This window comes from Idiotropiscis lumnitzeri, unplaced genomic scaffold (genome assembly GCF_059441095.1).
Source record: "Idiotropiscis lumnitzeri isolate Australia: NSW breed Sydney's pygmy pipehorse unplaced genomic scaffold, RoL_Ilum_1.0 HiC_scaffold_80, whole genome shotgun sequence".
Taxonomy (NCBI): domain Eukaryota; kingdom Metazoa; phylum Chordata; class Actinopteri; order Syngnathiformes; family Syngnathidae; genus Idiotropiscis; species Idiotropiscis lumnitzeri.
In genome coordinates, this window is record NW_028283618.1 from 542,612 (window position 1) to 551,922 (window position 9,311).

General features: G+C 38.4%; 1 long non-coding RNA gene across 1 annotated transcript; it reads right to left on the minus strand.

Annotated features, from left to right (window-relative positions):
• Nucleotides 1-5,866: 5,866 nt before the first annotated feature.
• LOC148315608 (uncharacterized) lies at nucleotides 5,867-7,549 on the minus strand. The gene is made up of 3 exons (XR_015840761.1): nucleotides 7,403-7,549; nucleotides 6,625-6,744; nucleotides 5,867-6,024 (listed from the first exon to the last, which is right to left on the minus strand). It is a non-coding gene; the product is annotated as an uncharacterized LOC148315608 (long non-coding RNA).
• Nucleotides 7,550-9,311: the final 1,762 nt, after the last annotated feature.

Sequence of the window (9,311 nt, forward strand, 5' to 3'; positions counted from 1 at the left end):
ACTTACTGACAAGAGGTAGTATTTAGAATTTTAAAAAGTGCTTGAAAGGTTTTGTTCATGTAAAACCAACAGATTATGACATTATTATTATTATTTAAATCAGTATTAAACAGCATCAGCATAGGTTAAAGATATTATACAGACTATATACGATAAAAAAATACTAAACCACCCTTGCTTTTCCGTCATTTCTTGTATAAGTTAACACACAGATGTATAACATTTGTTTATACAAATATAACGATTAAAAAGTAGCTGATTAGAGTTTTAATTTTGTATTCATTAATCTGTAATAAAAATGGACATATTTTGGTTAATAAAATTAACAAGAAATAAAAGTAAAGGGTGTTCTAATACTTTTTTCAAGATTGTCCTAACATACATTTAATGTTTACAGTATATGTCTTCGGAAGAAGCGCAGCATTAGATTTTTTTTTTTGTTCTCTCTCTTTGACTTCTGAATTTGAATTTCTGTCACAGATGTGCTTGAATTCTATTTTGGATGATTTGTGTTAAACTGCACAAATATTTGAAGAGCCATAGAATTCAAGAATCACACCAGTGCTGCTACTCCTCCGAACGGGTGAACGCCCTTGATTAACAACCTGCGTTGAGGTGGCTTTTGAGATTCGTGGTGTGGGAGAAAAATCTCTGAAGGCATTCTTAGACTTCAAGAGAGGGTCCACAATTTTCAAAGATTCACTTCCGTCTGAATCAGAGGCCTCACTTGTATCCGGAATATATTCATCTCCACTGTCATCTGAGTTGGAGTAATAATGCTTATCCATTCCAAAGTCAGCCTGTTTTTTTAATCTAAAAAACAACAACAACGAAATATAAAGGATAGAAGGCAGGAGACCAATAAAATATATGCAATTTGCTTGTAAGATTCCCTGAAATCTATATGGGTTGTTTACCTGTATACTTTTGGTCCTCCTGAGCCTTGGGATAGTAATATGGTCTGGGTCTGAGGCGCAAAGTTCAGGGGCAGGATTTGACAATGATTCGTCAGAATCTGTGTCGTTATTCCAAGGAAGATTCAGCCCATATTTTTTGTCCAAGGGAGGAGACTGGGTTGCATCAGAGTCCAAGAGAAAATTGAGAACCCATTAAATACTTAATCCCCAGAGGAATCTGCACAGAAAAAGGTCTTAATTCTATTTGAAAAAAAAAAAAAAACTAAAATATTGATGAATGATATGACAAAATAATGTAATAACAAAATTAATTGACCGTAACAAAAAGCTCCCGGGAGGAAAACTACATTAAATGTTTTTTTAACAGGGCAGTGAAAATATTGGAAAATAAAAACGATAATAAATAAAATAATATAAAAAAAGAATTCAATGTGTATCGATGGACCCATATGAAATACTTATATCGCTATGTACTTATCAGCCATATCGCCCAGCCCAATATGTAACTGCAACTTCAAAACCTCGGGCCATAACAGGATTGTAACATGGGATGCATATCTTCATTCCTAAATTTGTAGATCCCGAGGAGGCTGCTCAATGGTCCTGGTAATCTAAACCTCAACCAATTCGGTCACAGCCAATGTTCTCCATCCTTGTTAAGAAGTTTTGAAATGATTTAATAGATATACTATTGCAAACTATACCAGAATTTTAGACATTTTAAACTTTTGATCACAATTTTACCTATTTTCTAAAAATCTGAAGAATCCACATGCCAAATCACCTGCTGTAGACACATAGGTTCTGTTCTGACAGATAATTCAGTTACAGGTTGTGTACTTAAAGCCAATAAGAGGGCAATGCAGCAGTCGACAACCTGACGAAAGCTTAAGTCTCCCAATGAGAGAACTGTAGTGGCTGGTAGGTTCTTAGATTGTAACATAGTAAAGACATATACTAGGCATAACTGTATATCATATGATGATGAGGGAAAATATTATTAGCTACGATTTATGTCCAGATATATTAGAAAACTTGTCCAACCAGCACAGGTCTATCTAACTGTAATTTTAACATCTCAAGACACGACAGGATGACCACATGATACGCATACCTCCTTTTCAGAGTCTGTCAAAACTTGAGAAGGCTGCTTCGATGTTCTGGTGGCATCAACCTCAGCCGATTCAGTCATTGTCGGTTGTCCTCCATCCTAATGAACAAGTTGAATATTAATTTAATGAATTAAAAAAAGAAAATGGATCAGAATTTTACACATTTTAGGCTTTGGCCACCCAAAACAAAAACTAACAAGTTCACGAATGAAACAAAACCAATTACTTTAGCGCATGACAATTAATCTTCAGTAGAGATATGTTGTGACTGATATTTCAGTCACAGGTTGTCTTTTGAACGCCACCAGGGGCGCAATGGAGCACAGGACAGCCAAAAGTCTTCTTGTCGGACACCTGTAGTGGCTGGTAGGTTCTAAGATTATAACATAGTAAAGGCACATACAACTCCTAACTGTATTTCATATGATAATGAAGGAAAAGATGATTAGCTATGATTTATGTCAACAATAAAAATGGCTCTACGGGGTCCCCACAAACACAAACCTGACAGTTGGGTGTCAGATGGCCAACATACCTGACACGCAATTCAACTCAACTGGACCCCACAACACAAGAAAAAGCTGAGTGAGCCTCAAACCAGACATACACATTCACTGACAAATATCCTGTGACACCAGATATATTAGAAGTCTTGTCTAATCAGCACACGTCTATCTAACTGCAATTTTAACATCTCGAGACACGACAGGATGAGTACACGATACGCATACCTCCATTTCTGAGTCTGTAAAGCCTGGAGGAGGCTGCTTCGATGTTTTAGTAGCATCATAAATTTATTGAATTAATTATATTTGAGGTTGGATTAGATTTTTACACATTTTAAGCCTTAGCCACCCAAAACAAAACATAAGCTCATGAATGAAATAAAACTAATTAATTTCGCCCATGCCAATTAATCTTCTGTAGACGCGTGTTGTGACCAGTGTTGTTTTTGGCAGGCATTTTAGATTTTGTCCAAGTCATTTGGACAAAGTGCTGATTTGTTTACATCACATTTAGTCATCCCAATTCGTTATAGTTTTAGTCCAGTTTTAGTCAACGAAAACTAAAAAAAGGGTTTTAGTCCAGTTTTAATCGACGGAAACGCAAAAAAAGTTTTACCCTAGTTTTCGTCAATTTATTCACAAAGGTTTTAGTCCAAGCGGCACGGTGGCCCAACTGGTTAGCAGGATGGCCTCACAATATTGAGGTCGTAGGTACGATTCTGGCTCCGGCCTTCCTGCATGGGTTTCCTCTGGGTAATTCGGTTTCCTCCCATATTCTTAAAACATGCATGGCAAGTTGCTTGGACACTCTAATTGCCCCTAGGCATGAGTGTGAGCGTGGATGGTTGTTCGTCTATGTATGCCCTGCGATTGGCTGGACACCAATTCAAGGGTGTACCTCGCCTACTGCCGAAGACAGCTGGGATCGGCTCCAACACCCCCCGCGACCCTAGTGAGGAGAAGCGGTACAGATAACGGATGGATGGATGGATGGGTTTAAGTCCATTTGAGTTAAAACAAGGCATTCAAGGTTTCCACCCAATAACAAAGACTTTTGGATGGACTACAAAGGATTCTTCATTACAAACAGAAAAAAGTGGCAACAGTGGAATCAATGCTCACTGCTCCAAAATAAGCAGAGAAGCAAAACATTTTGTTGGGCAACTGTTGTGGCTTTATTTCACTAAAAGCAACATAAAATAATTTATGAACCACATGCTAACAATTTTGTCTCGTCAACGAAAAAAATTCATGTACATCACGTCATGTTTTCGTCATAAAAGAACCTCGTTTAGCTTGTCATCGTCATTAAAAAAGGGGCGTTAACGAAGTATTTTCGTCATAGTCATCAGTGACGAAAACAACACTGGTTGTGACTGATATTTCAGTCCCAGGTTGTCTCCTGAACACCACCAATTGGGCAAGGGGGCGCAGGAAAGCCTGGGGTCTTCTATTTTTACAGTATAGAAAGGCTAAATATCAAATTGAAACAGTGTTTTATATCATGAATATACAGGGTTGGTGCTGGTTCTGGTAGGGAAACCACAACATAAAGATGTCCTTAATTAGTCCCACAATGGGGATATTTGCAATATGGCATATGATGGCCTAACAGGGCCACCGCCCAGAAAAGAGTAACGCAGAACTTTGTAATACTGTCACTCCCTGACCAGTTCGTTGTTCCTGAAGAGCCAAACTTTGACTCAGACCCACAAATTTGAATTACAGATAGTGGACAATGGAGAACTCCCCCAGTCAGTCAGCATGTTCAACTTCCATAGAAACCTCAACATACATTTATTAGATTGCCAAACTAATTGGAAACTACATCACCAGAACACCACAAGTGGGCTCTGTTATTGTACTTAAAGATGCATCTTACAAACCTGTGTTCTCCAAGGCCAGCTGGTCCATAGTCTTAAGTTATTTCTTCGCCAACATCAATGTCTCGGAGCGCAAACAGACAGAGGTGTGGTCTGTCCTCTGTTGTCTTCTTCTTCATTTTACAGTTGGGGTGCATGTGGTCATCATTAACCAGTCTTCCCAGACTGCCATCTTCTTGAGCGGCATCAACACTTAAAATAGATTTAAAAAAAAAAAAAACAATTATTCAATCAATGTCAGAAATTAATCTTTGAGACAATCTTGTGTACACAAAACATAAAAATAGGAAATCCACAATTTTTAAATCTTCTAAATCAAATCATACAAGAAATTTCTATTGGAATCAGACCCTATTAACAGCTTGTCTTTGAGACTTCATGGTCTATATTTTCATTTGTACAGATTCAACGCATGAATAAAAGTAATTACCGTATTTTCGCAGTCATAAGCAAACAAAGCGCCCTGTCAGTCGATGCGTCCATTAAATGGACAAAGTACCACTCACGTCCATCAGCCCTTGTCATCAACGAGCTGTTGGAAGTGCATGTTAGCACACCCTGCTGGGCAAAGAGTGAGTTGTCCATGCTTACAATCGACCGTGACAAATACACCATCTGACTATAATGTTTGGGTGATGGTGTTGGAAAAAGCTGGACAAAGGGCAGCTGTCCACAATGTTTTAGTCTGTCTTATCATTTATGTTATTGCAAGCAAGAAACGTCCCAGGTTTAGACAACAGACAAAAAGTCCAAAGCATAACAGCACATCTCTTTAAACAGCCATGCAAATCTCTCTAAACAGCTATGGGATTGTGGGTCTCTGCTCCCAGAATGCATTGCTTGAATTAGCTAAGGCTGAGTGGCTTTTGTATTATTTTCATTTTTTTTGGGTATATTGATGGCATGAGAGATACATGTTTGTGTTAATCTTATTTCTATGTTTCATTGTTTGCTTGTATGATGAGTTTTTTATTTTTTTTTTAAACCGTGACTCTAAGGAGTGTGGTGAGCAGCCAAGTCCCTCCCCTGACGTTGCTTTGTAGGCTATTGCCAATGCACCTAATATTGGCCTGAGCCATTGTCAGCTATTGTCAATAGAGACTTGGCGTCTGCTGCAACAATGGGGTGATTGCTCATGTTATTGGGGCATAGTAGGCTGCTATCGGCTGTGTCAGTGTGGGCAGCTCTGCCAAGTTCATGCTATGCTAACAGCAGCTGTGCTATCGTCTTGTCAGGCGGTGCGTCCAGTATATGTTACAAAGACAGAAATAGCGGCCTCAACAGGTGTTGCGCCCTTTGACACGGCGCGTCTTTTGGGTGCGAAAATACGGTATACATTTTTGCCTAGAGAATGATTTTTCCCCTAACACTTATGGGATGAGTATGTGTTTATTTTTTTAAATAAAAACAAAAATAAGATAACATCTCAATCTTTGCCTCACCTCCAAGTTTTTTCTTGCCGGCGGAAGTCAAACAAAAAGACAGTGCCTCTTCCATCCATCTTCCTGCGTTGAGATTTATCAGAATCTATCAATTTTCCTCTGTACTCCATAATAAAGAATAAAGTCGTCTTTCCTGAAAGGGGCCTTGGTAAATACTCCTCGACCTAGTTAACAGGGAAATCAAGATAGCTTCGTCATATTTTTAAGCACACAAATAAGGAGTCATCATATTCATTTGGGCCACTATACTAATGTAGGGTGGTTTGAAACATTGCTTCTTGTGAGGGATAGAGCAGAGCCCTTCTTTATGATTTTAAAGGAACAGACCAGCCAAAATTCATTTTCCAGCATTGCATTAGCCAGTATGTATTAGGACTGAAAGTACAAATGTCAATGGCACCTGGTTACGTAAAAAAAAAACTTTAAGATTATTTAGTTTCATAACAATGACATACACTGTATACACAGTCATATTGGATCGCGTCACGTGATCTCTGTGACGTATAACGTGCTTTACACTAGACTATCAATATCGGACTTGTTCACTGGTCTATTGTGGTATAAAAATGCCGGAGGGCGTCATCAAGTACAGCCTTAATTTAGATAGAACTCCTACCATCAGGTTTCACGCTCACTGAAATAACTTGAAACTGACAAAAGAAAAGGTCAAGACACTCTTAATGTAAAATAACCACTTAAAAAACGATGTCAGCTTGGTTATCAGAAAACAATAATATATCTTAGCAAAAGCGTTAACATCATACCTTTAAATGAGTTTATATACTTCGCTTCTAACTCTGCAGTCTTGTCCAGACCCTTGACTGCATGTTCAATAGTATCCTGCTTTGGGGACTTCCTGCATCTCAGGGAAGGCATTGTTTATTCTATAAAGAAAAAAGACAGTTTTGTGTTGAGAATTATTAATACTATAGGCTAAATGGAGTTTTAACAATATCAGTGTAAGAAAAATAAATTATAAATTAAAAAAATATCAATCCCTCCATCCCAATTAATGATTTCAACCATAATAGTTTATATTGAAGTTTAAACAACAGACAGACAGATTTATGCAGTGTGACTACAAAAATCTTACCAAAATTGCATTCACAGTAACCTTTGCTTTAAGAATCATGTAATTAACCAGTGAACATCGTGTCTTACACAAAAATTAATGACAGAAATTATCATGGTACTTGCATTCTGTTGTTCTATAACAAAAGTGCAAGCTGTTAGCTCCGCAAAGCTAACGCAACAAGCTAGCGTCCCTCGTGCTCACATTCAATGCAAACCTGACCACCGGATGAAAATACGCGTCGGTTTAGTTCTTTAAATGAGTAAAAGCACCATGACGTTTTATAATTATTCAATGCTTAACTGGAGCTCGTCAATTATGTCGATGTAGGAGCACATGTTTGCTAGGCCAGTGTTGTAGGCCCACATCCATGGTGCTACTTTGTATAGTGTTTTCCACACAACTATCTCTAACCATGAACAAATGCACTCGAGGCATGTTTTGAATAAAAACAAACGAAAAACACTTACCTCTCCGTTTCAACAGCAGTTCGAACTTCGAAGTGGTGATATTCTCCAGCGTTAAGCACCTGCTCGAACTGCGAATAGGTCAAATTCAACAGCGTCTTTTTTCTGTCTTAATAAGGACGCGATGAGAGGAGGAGCGCTTGCCTTTTCGTCAGCACGCCCCGCGCGGGTGGTGCTGCTTTATCACTCTCTATCTGTGCCCGCCCGCCGGCATGTCGATAGAAAAATAATATTCCTTCAAACATTACTTTCATCTTCTTAACGTTTTGTAGTGAATTTAACAGGTTCACCACTTTTTTCAAATACACCAATGGAAAACAGGTCTTAATTGAGGAAACATACAAAGAGCGTCTCACAAACACCTTATGATGAGCAATGTAATTTGATCACGTTTTTTGTCACTGCCTGGACGTCGGTTCACTGGCCTGGTGGCAGTGGCTTGTAGACACTGTCACTGAGTGGGAACGGATCTCAAGGTGGGTCAAACTAACCCAAGCAGTGGATCGGTCCGTTTTTTAAATTTATTAATTTTTTTATTTTATGTATTTATTTATTATTTAATACAAGGGCTTCGGCTCACTACCAGTGGGCGGGACCAAAGAATTTGGGTTTCCTTTGAGCTAGGAGGCAGTCAAAGGCAGTCCAATCCCCGGCAACATAAAGCGCCTAGCTCTGGGGACATGGAATGTCATTTCTCTGGTAGGGAATGAACCCGAGCTGGTGTGTGACTAGACCAGTGGTTCTCAATTATTTCCTGTCATGCCCCCCCTACCAAGAAGAAAACAATTCGCACCCCCCCCCACCACAATTTTTTTTTACATTTCGTACTAATGTACATGTTCTTTGCATATTAATGTTAGATTGTCAATAAAATATCTTACCTTAACAAAGCTAAATTGATAAAAAAAAATATCATTTTGAGAACGACTATTGTGAGGATCTCGAAACTCAGTACTCTGTGGTGCTAATATTGATGAGATGATAAATATGTTGAAGCCACAGAACAAAAAGATTAGATATTGTTTGGAAATTAATGACGTACATAACAAAGGAATATCAGCCTTGATTGGAGTACATTACTGCATTTAAATTTTTAATAAAAATGAAACAATTATTGATGTTATGACCACTATAAAGAATTTAAAAAAACAATATATAGGGATAATTATAGTTTTCATTTTGTTATGTTTAGTCTGTTCATGTTGCATTATTTTTATGACAAAGATGATGGTTAATCGTAGGTTTGTTGCCCAAATGTACCGTTACAACCTGATTAATGTTGAGAATGACGAACTCAAACTGGACACTAAAACGTAAAAACACATGGACTTCTTGCCCCTGTCCACACACGTGCACACACACACACACACCATACACGAAGATCCGGGAGGTAAGGACGGCTGTCCTCTCCTACAACGAGGCAAGGGCCTCCACCAAGTCACCCCAGGGACAAGTTTTATTCCCTGATGGTCATCAAATTATGAGGATCTCATTCTACGCCGGAAGGGAGGAGGGGAATTTTTCCCTAATGTGAGGTTTTCGCTCCTCCACTGATGATCACACTGTTGTATGATTTCATTATGATGATCTGTCTTAAAGCCGTAAGGACATGATTTTTAAATCCACAACAGGGGGGAAATGTAAGATGGGCTGAGGATAGGTAATCAGTTTGTGTATTCATAATCATGTTTTTATACACTCATTAATGTTTAACACACACAGAGACACTTACTTGTTATTTTAACACACACACACACAGACACCGTATCCTGAAGATGTGTTTAGTTAAACTGACCTTGGGTTATGATTTTCTGCCTGCTGGAGTCCCTGGTGATTAGTTATTGATGCTTTAGTTAAACTGACCTTTATACCGTGAGTTATTGATGTTTTCTGTCTCTTGGTGATTAGTTGT